General features: G+C 41.2%; 1 pseudogene; it reads left to right on the forward strand.

Annotated features, from left to right (window-relative positions):
* Positions 1 to 9,181: 9,181 nt before the first annotated feature.
* LOC123953867 lies at positions 9,182 to 10,022 on the forward strand (annotated as a pseudogene).
* Positions 10,023 to 16,549: the final 6,527 nt, after the last annotated feature.

Raw genomic sequence — 16,549 nt, forward strand, 5'->3', positions numbered from 1 at the left:
CTTCATAAGCAGTTCTGTGGTGATTTGCAGGGACAGATTCTTAAGCATTTGTCAGAGCATCTCAACATGCAGTGGCATGGTCCTGGCTTTTAATTAGCAGAGGTAGAGAGGATAAGGCAGGCAAAGTGAATAACTGACAAAAACACAGAAATTAGAAAAGCAGACTTGAAGTCACGCACTGAAAAGAGGTCTTGCCACAGGTTCAGTATAAGATGAACTTCAGTAAAAACTATTAAGAAAAGGGATTGATTACCTTAGAACATTGCACATGGGACACACTGTTCAAGTAATAAAAGAAGAAAGTCCACCACATCTGTTAACTAGGCATCAAGTAGGGATTTTCTAATAAGCTTTACCTTACAATCATGACCCTACCTCAGTGTAACAGACCTTGCATTTTTCTTGAAATAAAGAACTAAGGCATAGGCATCAGAGTGTTGGTCAGATACCGCAGCCATGTAAGTGAGGCTTCAGAGACCCATCCCCCGGCGCAATCCCTGCACCTCTTGCTCCAGCAGCCCCAGCTCCTCTGACATTTGGACGAATGCTAATGGCCCTGGAGGCTCTGCTTCCTCGGTGGAGGGCCTCCTGGACTGGGCACTATTTCTAATGAACTTCGTGTGAATGGAGTTAAGAGTTCGTTTGTTTAAGGTTTGACCAAGAGTTAATGTATTGTTCCTGATAAGAAAGAAACTTGTACATTGAGTTACATATGGAGTGGAATTGCTCTGAAGTGTTTTAAATGATTCTTTCAGGTAGACACTGTGATACTACCCTGCATGGATTCCTTTCCCTCTTCCCTGCCTGTGACTGTGACTTACAGGCATTGATTTATTGGCTTATTAATGAACACTATTGAGTTACTCATATAGTGAGTGACAGCAGTAGTTTTCAACATCAGTTTAGGGATCTTGTTAGAAATGAAGATTCCAAGGCCCTACCCCTAGAGATTGCAGATTAATTGGTCTGGGGCAGGGCACAGGAATCTGCATTTTAAGCAATGCCCTTGCCACCCAAGCTAGGTAGATCTAATTCAGTAGGTCTGTGGCCACATTTTTATATCCCGGACTGTTTGAAAATGTTATTCTAGTATGGTCACTGCTTAAATCATCATACTTTTATAGTAAACAAGACGTAAGTAACACATTATACTTCACACATGAATTGCATCCTAGTTCTAAGAAGCTGACTGGAAAAAAAAAATAAAAAAAAAAATAAAAAGCTGACTGGATATGGTTTACCTTAGGAACCATGCAGGAATACCAGTCTTGCATGATTCTACATGCAGTAAAAACAACTGTAACCCTACCTAGGTCCTGAAAAGTGGAGTTCCCATTTATGGTTTTGTTTTTTGTTTTTTTTTTTTTTTAAATATTTTATTAATTTATTTGACAGAGAGAGAGGTCACAAGTAGGCAGAGAGGCAGGCAGAGAGAGAGGGAGAAACAGGCTCCCCACTGAGCAGAGAGCCCGATGCGGGGCTCGATCCCAGGACCCCGAGATCATGACCCGAGCCGAAGGCAGAGGCCTAAACCACTGAGCCACCCAGGCGCCCCTATGGTTTTGTTTTTAATGTGCACAGTAAAATTTGGAAACTTAAAATTTTTTTCATAAAGGTTTTATTCATTTGAGGGTGTGGGCAGGGACAGAGGGAGAGGGAGAGGCAGGCACCCTGCTGAGCAGTGAGTCTGATGTATCCCAGGATCCCCAGATCATGACCTGAGTGGAAGGCAGACTCTTAGCCCACCGAGCCACACAGGTGCCCCCCAAATTTAGAAACATTTAGAAACAATTAACAAAATACGTCTTTTTTTTGTTTGTTTAAGATTTTATTTATTTATTTGACAGAGATCACAAGTAGGCAGAGAGGCAGGCAGAGAGAGAGAGAGAAGGGGAAGCAGGCTCCCAGCTGAGCAGAGAGCCCGATGGGGGGGTCTATCCCAGGACCCTGGGATCATGACCCGAGCTGAAGGCAGAGGCTTTAACCAACTGAGCCACCCAGGCGCCCCACAAAATATGTCTTTTTAAACAGTTTTATATCCTGCATTTTAGGAAGAAAATCTGTTATTTTGCATTGAAAAATAGTTCTGCAAGGTTTGTTAGGAAAAACAGCAAACCTCCTACCCTATCTGCCCTTCCCCATTTTCCCTGCTTCACGTATTCCCTTTCAAGTGTTAGCTGGTCAGTTTAGTTTGCCATCATGTCTCAATTTAAACATGTGCATGGGTATTGATATTTGCATCGTAGGCATTATCGTTTGACTTTTCTCCCTCCTGCCCACCATGCATGTACTCCCATCCCCCCATCTCTCCCTGATATATTCTACTTAGATCATATATTTAGTGTTTACATTATTATGATGGTATTTATTTATTTTTAAAGATTTTATTTATTTATTTGACAGATCACAAGTAGGCAGAGAGGCAGGCAGAGAGAGAGGAGGAAGCAGGCTTCCCACTGAGCAGAGAGCCCGATGCAGGGCTCCATCCCAGGACCCTGGGATCATGACCTGAGCCAAAGGCAGAGGCTTTAACCCGCTGAGCCACCCAGGCGCCCCTTATGATGGTATTTAAATCACAGCTGAGCCACATAGTGGATGAGGTTACCTTACCGGAGACCTTTCATTTCCCTAGAATTAATAGTCCTCTCACGTTTTTATTAGTTATTAGCTTAGTTTTCCGGCCACTTGTCACTAATTCAACACAAATTCTGTAAGGACATTAACACATTATCTATTTTACCAATTTCTTGACCAGCCCCTATCTGGATTGGCTCTCCCTTGTGCTTAATGTATTGCTGTCATTGTGGGCTCTCCCCTGTTGAGTCTTCTGTTTGTGTCCCTTCCTCCCCTTGTTTTATTACCTCATTCTGGCAGATTGGCTTGCAGTAAAAGGGGTGTATGGAAAGTAGTTTAAGGGAATCACATGTCTGAAAAATGTCTCATTCTCTCATACTTGATCAGGTGTGAAATTCCAGTTTGGAATTTATTTTCCTTTACAATTTTGAAGGCATTGTTGCTTTTCACCTACCATCCAGTGTTGCTGTTAAAGGAGTCAAGCCATTCTGAGTTCTGATTCTTTGTATGCGACTCTCTCACTTCTGCCACGGGAGTTCTGAAATTTCATGGTGGCATACCTTGGTGAAAGTCTGTTTTCATGTGTTGTGCCAGGCTGTTGGACCCTTTCGTAAGGGACTCTGGTCCTTCATTTCTAGGAAACCTTCTTGAATTGTTTTTAATGATTTCCTTCCTTTAGTTTTCTGGCTTTTCTTTCTGGAATTCCTGTTCTTCATATATTGGATCTCCTGGATTTATCTCTGCGTTTCCTATTTTTCCTGTCCCTACCACTTCCCATTTTCCTGGTTTCTCCTCTGGATCTCCTTTATGGAAGATTACCCATTGATTCTCTAAGTGTTCCTTTTTTTTTTTTTTTAAGTTAGGACCTCATTCCATGATTGCAGTGTCTTATCTCTGAGAACACTGATAGGCTTTGTCAAAGTTTTCATCTCCCTGAGTGATGTTTTCTTTCCCTTTTTTTGTTTTGCTTTTAGTCTTTCATGTTATGAAAGCCTTTTCACGTTATACTTAGCTGCCTGGCAATCATTGGTAGTCTGCTTGTATTTATAGGTGGGATATTAATAATAATAATTCTAATAATAATAATAATATGATGAGCTGATTGAACTTTTTTTGGCAAATCACTAATGTCCATACTACTTTAGGACTTTGCTCTTGGACTGGTCAGGTTTCCTGGAATAAACTTCCAGTCTCATGTCTGGAGGGTTTACCTTGAACTGTTGCTGGCCCTGTGGGAGCTCAGTGAAGGAAGAGGGCTAGAGATCTTCAGCATTCTAGTATGCCCAGATTCACTTGTCTTCCGGGTCTCTGGGAAGACTTACTACTCCAGAAACCTCCCTGCTCTAGAGAAAAAGCTTCCAACTTTTTGCCAAGGTTGGGAAGGAGCAGTCTCAAGATCACATGGAGGTCTGAATATTTTTTTTTTTTAGGATTTATTTATTTATCAGAGAGAGAGTTCAGGCGAGTACACAAGCAGGGGGACTGGCAAGCAGAGGGAGAAGCAGGCTCCTTGCTGAGCAAGGCTGTGGGACTCTATCCCAGGACCCTGGGATCATGACCTGAGACGAATGCTTAACCAACTAAGCCACTCAGGGATCCCTGGAGGTCTGAATATTGATGCACATTCCCTCAAAAAATGTATTTTTGACAACATGAAATCAGAGAGGGAGATAAATCATAAGAGACTTTTAATCATAGGAAACAAATTGAGGGTTGCTGGAGGGGAGGGGTTTGTGGGAAGGGGAACTGAGTGATGGACATTAAGGAGGGCAAGTGATAATGAGACTGGGTACTATATGAGACTGATGAATCACTGACCTCTACTTCTGAAACTAATAATACATTATATGTTAATTGAAGTTAAATAAAAAATAAAATATAAAAAATATTCTGTTTGAAAATATCTTAGTCTAGGCGTGCCTGGGTGGCTCAGTCAGTTAAGTGTCTGCTTTCAGCTCAGGTGGTGATACCAGGGTCCCTGGATTGAGCCTGCTTCTCTCTCTGCTGCGCCCCTCCTCCAGCTCTGCTCTCTCTTGCTATCTCTCTCCCAATTAAATAAATAAAATCTTTTTTTTAAAAGATTTTTATTTGTTTATTTTTTTTAAAAGATTTTATTTTTTTATTTGACAGAGAGAGAGATCACAAGTAGGCAGAGAGGCAGGCAGAGAGAGAGGAGGAAGCAGGCTCCCTGCGGAGCAGAGAGCCCAATGCGGGGCTCGATCCCAGGACCCTGAGATCATGACCTGAGCCGAACACAGGCTTTAACACACTGAGCCACCCAGGCGCCCCAAATATTTTTTTAAAAATGAAAATATATTAAGTCAAAAATGGAAAATCACTTGGCAAGATAAAGATACAGAGCAAAGAATGATGGCAGATAACTAGACCAAGATTTAAGGGATGGATTCTGCTCCTGATTACCTCCACTACTTCTTTCCAAGCCTCTGGTATGTTACCTATGCAAGGGAGGGTTTATATTCAGTTGATTCACTGATACTATATTAGCCTGTATGCTCACCTGCTGGGTATTCCATAAACTTTTTCTGCCTCTGGTCAAATGGAGGTAAGTGCATGTATTTAGTCTCATGACTGAAAATTAAATAAAACCCAAACACTGAAGGAGAGGAATCCCTAAGAGATGGGAAATAAATAAGATGGGCTTACTACTGCCTTGTGAGTGTTTCTTTGCGGTGGAACAAGGAGGGGAAACTGAAGTGGACCCTACAAATCTAGCTGGGTTGAAGGGTCTGAGCTAGGAGTTCGGAGAAGTTGAAGCAGCTCAGGTTGATGATACAGAAGACCAGAATAAAGCTGCACAGAGAATCCAGGAGACCTGCTGAAGGGCCCTCTTGAGTACTCAAAATATTGATCAGCACAAGAGTGTGAAAATAACTGAGGCGAAAGAGAGACTCTCAAAGAATCTCTAAGAGAATGATATTTTGCTAAGCTCTCTAATGCTGAGTCTCAAAGAGAACCATCAAAAAGAATTATAATGGTGCCTGGCATAACACAAGGCTGAGAAATGTCCCTGTTCCCACCAGCCAGTTAAAAAATTCACAGAATGTTGGGTAGACCATTGTTTGAAAATGTACCAAGGATTTTGTTTTAATTAGTTATAGTAAAGTGACATACGTGGAGACAACTGCCTTGAGAAAAGGTGATTACAGTTTCCAAGAGGAGGGAGCATGTCATGCCATTCAGGGTCACGTGAAGAAACCCCAGAGTGAGTCAGGAAGCAGTACATGTGAATGGAGAGCATGACCAAGAGCCTTTAACTTAGGGTTTCCATAGGAAAGCAATGGGCAAGGTAAGGTAGGCAAGTTTGAGTAAGCTTAGAGCTGGTTAATTCAAATAAATTCAGAGGGTTCTGGGCTATAGGAATATTCTCTAGTTGTCCATAACCTGTCCCTGATGTGACTTAGAACAGAGGAAATACTGGTTTGGTATGTGAGAATTAGGTAAGGGTGGCTGGAGTTACAGGTTGATTAGTAAATTTGTATATGAAAGGCTCACTCTGCAGGTGAATTGTTTACTGTCTAGTAATTAACCAACCCTGGAAGGGCAGTCTCCCAGATTAGCAAGCCCCCAAGCTCAAAAAATCATAAAAATAAATTTTAAAACATTTTAAAAAAATTTTTATGGGGCACCTGGGTGGCTCAGTGGGTTAAAGCCTCTGCCTTCGGCTCAGGTCATGATCCTAGGTCTGGGATTGAGCCCCATGTCGGGCTCTCTGATCCGTGGGGAGCCTGCTTCCTCCTCTCTCTCTGCCTGCCTCTCTGCCTACTTGACTGTCTGTCAAATAAATAATCTTTAAAAAATAAATAAAATCTTTAAAAAAAAATTTTTTTAGGACGTCTGAGAGCCTGCTTCTCCCTCTGCCCTGCTACTTCCCATGCGTGTGCTCGCTCTCTCTCTGACAAAAAAATAAAATCTTTTTTTTTTAAAGACTTTATCTATTTATTTGTCAGAGAGAGAGAGCACAAGCAGGCAGGGTGGCAGGCAGAAGCAGAGAGAGAAACAGACTTCCTGCTGAGCAAGGGGCCCTATGCAGGATTCTATCCCCAGGACTCAATCATGACCCAAGCCCAAGGCAGCCACTTAACTGACTGAGCCAGCCAGGCATCCCAATAAATAAAATCTTTTAAAAAAATTAAAATTTTTTTGAACAAAATTTTAAAAAAGATAAGATATCCAAGAAAATCATGCCTCCTAAGTGAGGAATAATTAGCTCAGGACTGAGCGTCGCTCAGGACCCACATTAACAAATTGTAAAAACAAGACTCGAAAGGATCAAACTGTTTCCAATTAGCTGTATCCTAGAGCAAAACTCAACAAGATTTATAGGAATATAAAAATACCACGCACATTACAAGGTAAAATTCTGGCATCCAATCAAAGATTACCAGGCATGCAAAGAGGCAGGAAAGCACAACCCATAATGAGAACAGTCAAAGCAGATCTAAAAGTGACCCAATTGTTAGAATAAGCGGAGAAGGACATTAAACATGATTTTAACTATTTCATATATTTAGAAAATTAAGAAGCAGGGTTCAGAGGGTTAAGCGTCTGACTCTTGATTTCCGCTCAGACTTCAGGGTTGTGAGAACAAACCCTCCTGCCCCCCAGTTGGACTCTGTGCTCAGCAGGACGTCTACTTGAGAGTCTCTCTCTTCCTCTCCCTCTGCCCCTTCCCCATGTGTGCACTCTCTAAATACATACATACATACATACATATATAAAATCTTTTTAAAAAGAGGAGAGGTGTGCCTGATTTAAAAAGACAGGGGAGATGAGGGGAATGGAGAAGGGAGGAGAAAGAAGAAAAAGGAGTAAAGGGAAGAAACTTCAAATTGAACTTCTATGGCTGGATGAGATCAACAGCAGATTAGACACTGCTGAAAAGAAAAGATTAGTGAACTTTAAAGCACAGCTGTAGAAACTATCCAAAATGAAATGTAGAGGGGAAAAAAATGCAAAAGAAAAAAACTGTGAGACAGCTTCAAGACCTCATCTATGCAGAGTTGGAGTCCCTGAAGGAGAGGCGATGACGGGGACAGAAAAACTATTTGAAGAGACAATGGCCAAAAACTTTACAAACTTGATGAGAACTATACGCCCACAGATCCAAGAAGCTAAATGAACTTCAAACACAAGAATCATGAAGAAAACAACAACAAAGCATATCATAACTCAAAACCAGTGAAGAGAAAACATTTTAAAAGGCAGCTAGAGAAAAAGTATGTTATAATCAAAGGAACAAAGATAAGGATGACATTACTCATTGGAAAGAGTGCAAGCACAAAGATCTTTAAAGTGCTGACAGAAAAGAAAAAAACCTGTTAATCTAGTATTCAGTACTTGAGAAAAAGCATCTTTCAAAAATGAAGGCAAAATAAAGATGTATAAGCCTGCTATACAAAATATGATAAAGGACATCATTTGGCCATTAGGGAAATTATACCAGATGGAAATCTGTTATCTATACAAAGGAGTAAAGATTGTGTTATGGGGCTTATGACATACATAAAAATGAAATGCATGACAATATTAGCATAAAGGCCAAGAAGGAGGAAAGGAAAGCTTGTAAGAGTCTTATATTAGAAATAGTATATTACTTGAAGTTAGGATTGTGATAGTTTAAAGATATATAATATAAACCCCAAGCAACTCAAACGAAAGAAGCCGGCACTTAGATGTCCACAGCTGATAAATGGATAAACAAATGGTGTATCCATACAATGGAATATGATTTATCCATAAAAAGAAATGAATTACTGATCCATGCTACGAATGGATGGACTTTGAAAACATGCTAAGTGAAAGAAGCCAGACATAAAAGGCCATGAATGATTCCATTTAAATGAAATGTTCAGAATAGGCAAATTCATAGAGACAAAACAGATTAGTGGTTGCCACAGACTGGGGAAGTGAGAATAAGGAGTACCTACTTGATGGCAATGGGGTTTCTTTTATGGGGTAATGAAAACGTTCTGTAATTAGTGAGGATGGTTGCACAACAGAGATTATGTACTAAAAGCCACTGAATTGTACACTTTAAAATGGTGAAAATGGTGGGACACCTGGCTGGCTCAATGGGTACAGTGCATGACTCTTGATCTCTGAGTTGTAAGTTTGAGCCCTATGTTGCGGGTAGAGGGTACTTAAAAATAAAATCTAATAGGGGCGCCTGGGTGGCTCAGTCGTTAAGTGTCTGCCTTCGGCTCAGGTCATGATCCCAGGGGGATCAAGCCCCGCATTGGGCTCCCTGCTGGGTAGGAAGTCCGCTTCTCTCTCTCCCACTCCCCCTGCTTATGTTCCCTCTCTCGCTGTGTCTCCATCTGTCAAATAAATAAATAAAATCTTTTTTTAAATGGTTAAAATGGGGTATTTTCTATTATGTGGATGTTACTTCAACAAAAAAGTTAAGCCAACAAAAAGAGATGTATTATGGATTCATAAATATTCTAAAAGAAGGCAGAAAAAGAGGAAGAGGGGAACAAAGAACAGACTGAACAAATAGAAAATAAATAGGATGATGGGCCCTCAGTAATGGCCTCTTGAGGGGTCGGAGCCCACGGTCCTGGCTGCGACGCAGGGGAGGCTGGTGATGGCCGCTGTGGAGGCTTTGCCCCAGTGCCCAGAAGAGGCAGCAACTTTCGGGCCCGAGGTGTGCTGGAGGCTGAGGGGTGGGAGAACGCGGCCCCCTGGGAGTGGTGGCTGGGTAGGGTAGGGAAAGAAGAATGAGTAAGGGGGAAAACAAAGGATGGAGGGAACATGCAGATGCCAGTAAAGTATCATCAGCTCTAGCTTCAGGAGCTGTGTGCGCCTGGTTTGAGAAACTAGTCCCTTAGGTAAGGAAGATATAGAATTTAAACCTTGTCTCACAAGTGTGTGGAAGAGCCAAAGAAGACAAACAACCAAGGGTCTTCTGAAATTGTCCTCTGTTCACTAATAATCTCAGGACAAAGTTGGAGCTCACTCTTTAAGCATAAGACATACGGACAGGCTTGCGGCACCTGGGTGGCTCAGTGGGTTAAAGCCTCTGCCTTTGGCTCAGATCATCATCCCAGGGTCCTAGGATCGAGCCCCACATCGGGCTCTCTGCTCAGCAGGGAGCCTGCTTCCTCCTCCCTCTCTGCCTGCCTCTCTGCCTACTTGTGATCTCTGTCAAATAAGTAAATAAAATCTTAAAAAAAAATTAAAAAGAAAAAAGACTTACAGACAGGCTTGATATAAAGGCTTGGGCTGACTGTGTTGTGAAATGGGCTGCAGAGGACCCGTATAGCTTCCTTACGACAGTGGTTTCCGCCCTTACTCCATTGTTCCTAGCAAATGTCATACTGTCCCGGAAATTGGCCAAGATGATTGAGGCCAGGGAAAAGGAGCAAAAGAAGAAGCAAATTCGTCAAGAAACTATTGCAGAAGCTAAGTAACTAAAAAAGGACTGAAGGGATGAACAGTGTCTTACACCCAGAGGAAAATCACTTGGAAAATTATGCAGCTTTGGAAGGGCCCACTAAGATTTTTTTTCTGGTTATTATGATAGTGATCTGTAGTAAACGAAGTCTGAGCACATCAAAGAATCATGTTGTGACTTCCAGTGCAGCAGCTTCTAGGCTTTGGTGTAGTTGTTGATTGTTATTGTAAATTGGCATTTATTATGCTATAAATTCTTTATAACTGACTCAGTCATTTGCCACTTTGCAGTTTATTGTACTGTGAAAACATCCTGTGGAGAATAAGGACTATACATTATGAACTCTATTCAAATAATGGCTTAGAATGGAGTCCTTTTCTGGATGAAAGGAATTGAGAATGTAAAAATCAGAACTATCTTGAGGTGAAAAGTGTGTTTTGGCTAAAATGCATATGGTATATTAATTACGTATTTTATCATTATTGCTTATTTTTTGGAATAGAATAATTTCTGGCTTTCTCAAAGCCAAATATTAACCAATGACTATTTCTGTGTTGTGCATTTTTCTCATTTTTTAGCCTTTGAGATAATTATCAGACATTCTGCATTTTTTAAAATCTAATTTTATGAAGAATGCTTTTATTGAATATGTGAAATACCACCTACCGGGTATAACAAGTTTTGTATAAATGAACACTGCCATTTTCTTAGAGATGTCTTGTTGAGTAAAATAACACTATGACTTAAAGCTTGCAGTAAAGGGACGCCTGGGTGGCTCAGTCAGTTAAGTGTCTGCCTTTAGCTCCGGTTATGATCCCAGGGTCCTGGGATTGAGCCCCACACTGGGTTCCCTGCTCAGTGGGGAGTCTGCTTCTCCCTCTCCCTCTGCTTCTGCCCCTGCTGTGTGCTCTCTCTCTCTCTCTCAAATAAATAAATAAAATCTTCAAAAAAAATAAAGCTTGCAGTAAAAATGCAAGCCTTGTGGTACTTTGGAACCAGATTATTCTTTCTTGTGGTAAGTAGAAATGTGAATTAGTTAAAATGTCTTATCAGAAAATTTGCTAATTATATAGATGTCACTTTTGTGTTTTTTATCCCATTCTTTGTTTTAATTTATTTAGTAGTGATATTCTATATGTTGATGAAACAGGTTCATGGTGAAAATTAAAAATTCAAATTTCTTGTAAGGAATTCTTAAAAAGTAAGAAGTCATATTTCAAGTGGTAAAGAAAGGTTTAACATTTGGGAAAACTTTGTTCATCGTACTAGTAATTGGGTGAAAAGGGTAAATTATGTCAAAATGAGAATGTGTTAAAATTAGAAATAAAGAGCTAAAAGATATTTCCTTCAGTTAAGTGGTACAACTGGAACTTTTAGTATTAAACATGGCTTTAGGGGCACCGAGGTGGTTCAGTCCTTAAGTGTCTGCCTTCAGCTTGGGTCATGATCCCAGGGTCCTGGGATCAAGCCCACATCGGGCTCCCTGCTCAGCGGGAAGCCCGTTTCACCCTCTCCCACTCCCCTGCTCTTGTTTCCTCTCTCGCTGTTTCTCTCTCTGTCAAATAAATAAATAAGATCTTTAAAAATAAAAATAAATATTTTTTAAAAAACTTTTTAAAATATTTTACTTATTTGACAGAGACACAGCGAGAGAGGGAACACAAGCAGAGGGAGTGGGAAGGGGAAAATGTTTTCATGTTTTCCTCACCTCTGATAATAAATTTTAAATTACAAAAAATTGTCTAAGAGTTTTAATTTAAAAATGAAACTAGATATTGAAATAAATTTGGGTGCCCGAGTGGCTCAGTTGGTAAAGTGTCTGCCTTCTGCCTTCAGCTCCAGTCGTGATCTCAGGGGCCTGGGATCGAGGCCCGCATCAGGCTCCCTGCTCAGTGAGGAGCCTGCTTCTCCCTCTCCCTCTGCTTCTCCCCCTCTGTTTGTGCTCTCTCACTCTTGCTCTCTCTCAAATAAATAAATAAACAAAATCTTAAAAAAAAAAAAAAAAAAAAGAAAGGGGCGCCTGGGTGGCTCAGTGGGTTAAAGCCTCTGCCTTTGGCTCAGGTCATGATCTCAAGGTCCTGGGATATAGCCCTGCATCGGGTTGTATGCTCAGCAGGGAGCCTGCTTCCCTTCTCTGTCCCTCTCCCTGCCTCTCTGCCTACTTGTGATCTCTGTCTGTCCAATGAATAAATAAAAGCTTAAAAAAAAGGAAGAAAGGAAGAAAGAAACTTGATACTTTTTTATAACGAGAAAAGAATGATGACCTATTAATAACCATTCTAGGGGTGCCTGGGTGGCTCAGTGGGTTAAGCCTCTGCCTTTGGCTCAGGTCGTGATCCCAGGGTCGTGGGATCGAGCCCCACATCGGCCTCTCTGCTCAGCAGGGAGCCTGCTTCCCCCTCTCTGTCTGCCTCTCTGCCTACTTGCGATCTCTGTCTGTCAAATAAATAAACAACAAAAAAAAATCTTTAAAAAAATAAAAAAAGATCTCAGTGTTGTGAAAGAGCCCAAATGTTCATCGACTGATCAATGGATAAAGAATATATGGTGTATATATACAATGCAATATTACCCAGCCATCAAAAAGAATGAAATCTTGGCATTTGCAGTGACGTGGATAGAGTTAGAGTGTATTATGCTAAGTGAGATAAGTCAGAGCAAGACAAATACCATGTGATTTCACTCATATGTAGATTTTCTTTTTTTAGGATTTTATTTTTTTATTTGACAGAAAGAGAGAGAATTCAAGTGGAGGAGAGGCAGACAGAGGGAGAGGAGGAAGCAGTCTCCCTGCTGAGCAAGGAGTTAGATGCAGGGCTTGATCCCAGGACCCTGGGATCATGACCTGAGCTGAAGGCAGACGCCTAACCAAATGAGCCACCCAGGTCCCCCTCATATGTGGAATTTAAGAAACAAAACAGATGGGGGTGTCTGAGAGTCTCAGTCCGTTAAGTGTCTGCCTTCCACTCAGGTCTTGATCCCACGGTCCTGGGATGGAGCCCCACATCAGGCTCCCTGCTCAGTGGGGAGCCTGCTTCTCCCTCTGCCTTGCTTGCAACGCCACCTGCTTGTTCTCTCTCTTTGTTAAATAAATAAATAAAATCTTAAAAAAAAAAAGAAGAAAAGAAACAAAACAGATGAACATATGGGAAGGAAAAAAAAAGAAACAGAGAGAGGAAAACAAACCATCAGAGACTCTTAATGTTAGAGAACAAACTAGGGTTTGATGGAGGGAGGAGGGTGGAGGATGGGTTAAATGGGTGATGGCTATTAAGGAGGACACTTATTATCATGAGCACTGATATGTAATGAAGAATCAGGAAATTCTGCTCCTGAAACCAGTATTACACCATATATTAGCTAACTGGAATTTAAATAAAAATTAAAAAAATTAAAAAGCAGTACCCAACTATAGGCTACCTGTAAGAAACAAACCTTAAATATAAAAACACAAATAGGTTAAATGTAAAAGGGTGGAAAAAGATAATACCATTGCTAACAACTAATCAATCAAAACAAAGCTGGAATAGCTGTAGCTATAATAATATTAGAGAAGTAGGTTTCAGAGCAAGAAATATTACCAGGGGGGCACCTGGGTGGCTCAGTTGATTAAATGTCTTCCTTTGGGTCAGGTCATGATCCCAGGGTTCTGGGATTGAGCCCCCATTGGTTCCCTGCTCAGTGGGGAGTCTGCTTCTCCCTTTCTGTCTGTCCCTTCCCCCTGTTTGTGCTCTCTCCCTCACTCTCTCTCAAAATAAGTAACTAAAATCTTCAAAAAAAAGAAATATTATCGGAAATAATGGTCATTTCATAATGATGATAGGATCAGTTAATCAAGGAGCCATAACGATCTTAAACATTTATTTACCTAATCATAAATCTTCAAAATGCGTGATGCAAAAAATGCAACTAGAAATAGGCAAATACAGTTACTGTCAGGGGTTTCAGTTCCCCTCTCAATAATTCATAGCTCAAGTAAACAGAAAACCAGCAAGGATATAATAGTCAACTTGATTTTGATTAACACTTAATAGAACTACCCAACAATAGCAGGATTCTCAAGAGCACATTCTTCTCAAGCGCACACAGAACATTTACCAAAATTCAAAAGGCTTCAAAGCCAAACTAACTATGTTGTCTGACCACAAGGAAATTAAATTAGAAATCATTAGCAGAAGATCCTTGGAAAATCTCTAAATATTTGGAAACAAAATAACACACTTCTAAATAACCCGTGGATCAAAGAAAGAACCAAAAGAGAAATTCGTGTTTTGAACTGACTTTTATTTTACTCATTTATTTTTTTAAAGATTTTATTTATTTATTTGAGAGAGTGCATGGAACCCGGGCACATGCTCAAACATGAGCAGGGGGAGGGGCAGACTCCCCACTGAGCAGGAAGCCTGATGGCAGGGCCCCAGGATCATGACCTGAGCTGAAGCTTAACCAGCTAAGTCACCCAGGCACCCCTGAACTGACTTTTATTTATTTTTTTTTAAAGATTTTTATTTATTTATTTATTTGACAGAGAGAGATCACAAGTAGGCAGAGAGGCAGGCAGAGAGAGAGGAGGAAGCAGGCTCCCCGCGGAGCAGAGAGCCCGATGCGGGGCTCGATCCCAGGACCCTGAGATCATGACCTGAGCCGAAGGCAGCAGCTTAATCCACTGAGCCACCCAGGTGCCCCCTGAACTGACTTTTAAATGGAAACACAACATATCAGAATTTGTGGGATGTCACTAAAACACAGCTTGGTGGGATAGGAGAGCAGGACCTTTATGGCAGTGTGTATCTATATATTAGGGGGGAAAAAAAATGGTCTCAAGGCACCTGGGTGGCTCAGTTGGTTAAGCATCTGCCTTCGGCTCAGGTCATGATCCCAGGGTCCTGAATTGAGTCCTGCATCAGGCTCCATGCTCCGCAGAGAGCCTCAACGGAGACGCTCTACCTACTTGTTCTCTCTCTGTCTCACTTTCAAATAAATAAATAAAATCTTAAAAAGAAAGAAAGAAAGAAAGGTCTTTGATCAATGATCTCAGCTATATTAATACCAGACAAGAAAATTCATTTAAGAATATAGAAAAAGAGGGGCGCCTGGGTGGCTCAGTGGGTTAAAGCCTCTGCCTTCGGCTCAGGTCATGATCCCAGGGTCCTGGAATTGAGCCCCATCGGGCTCTCTGCTCAGCAGGGAGCCTGCTTCCTCCTTTCTCTCTGCCTGCCTCTCTGCCTACTTGTGATCTCTAGTCTGTCAGATAAATAAATAAAATCTTAAAAAAAAAAAAAAAGAATATAGAAAAAGGGGCACCTGGGTGGCTCAGTGGGTTGGGCCTCTGCCTTCGGCTGGGATCGTGGTCCTGGGGTCCTGGGATCGAGCCCTGCATTGGGCTCTCTGATTGGCGGGGAACCTGGTTCCCTCTTTCTCTCTGCCTGCCTCTCTGCCTGCTTGTAATCTCTCTCTCTCTGTCAAGTAAATAAATATTTAAAAAAAAAAAAAAGAATCTAGGGGCGCCTGGGTGGCTCAGTGGGTTAAAGCTTCTGCCTTCGGCTCAGGTCATGATCCCAGGGTTCTGGGATCGAGCACCCATAGGGCTCTCTGCTCAGCAGGGAGCCTGCTTCCTCCTCTCTCTCTGCCTGTCTCTCTGCCTACTTGTGATGTCTGTCAAATAGATAAATAAATCTTAAAAAAAAAAAAAAAAAAGAAAGAAAGAAAAAGAAGCTAGAAAAAGGGCACCTGGCTGGCTCAGTCAGTGGAGAACGTGCCCCTTGATCTTGGGGTTGTGAGTTTGAGCCCCATGTTGGTTGTAGAGATTACTTACAAAAAATAAAAAAGAAATTAAAAAAAAAAAAAGAAGAGCCAATGAAATCTAAAGTATACAGAAGAAAAGAAATAAAGATCAAAGTGGATATCAATGAAAAAGAATAGACAACCATAGAGAAAATCAAGATCATAAAATTGATAAACCTCTAGTCAGACTGATGAGGAAATTAAAAAAAAAAAAAAAAAGACACAATTACCAGTCTTGGGAATGAGAGAGATGACTACTACAGATTTTACAGATATAGAAAGGGAATATCATGAAAAATTTTATGCCAACAAATTCAATAACTCAGATGAAATGAGCAAATTCCTTAAAAGATCCAAAGTACTAATACTTACTCAAGATGTAACTAACCTGAATAAGTCTTATATCTATTAAGGAAACTGGAATTGTAGTTGAAAACCATCTACAAAGAGAACTCCAGGCCCATGTGGCTTCATTGAGAAATTTTACCAAATATTTAAGGAAGAAATAATACCAATTCTCCATAAACTCTTCGTAAAAAATTGAAGGGAATAACTTCTCAATTCATTCTACGAGACCAGCATTACCCTGATAAGCAAAACCAGTCAGGCAAAGATATTACAAGAAAAGAAAGCCATAGTGAGGGGCGCCTGGGTGGCTCAGTGCATTAAGCCTCTGCCTTCAGCTCAGGTCATGATCTCAGGGTCCTGAGATGGAGCCCCAAATTGGGCTCTCTGCTCAGCAGGAGCCTGCTCTCCCCGCCCCCCCCACCCCGC

Source organism: Meles meles, chromosome 12, assembly GCF_922984935.1.
Source record: "Meles meles chromosome 12, mMelMel3.1 paternal haplotype, whole genome shotgun sequence".
In the NCBI taxonomy this organism is placed as follows: domain Eukaryota; kingdom Metazoa; phylum Chordata; class Mammalia; order Carnivora; family Mustelidae; genus Meles; species Meles meles.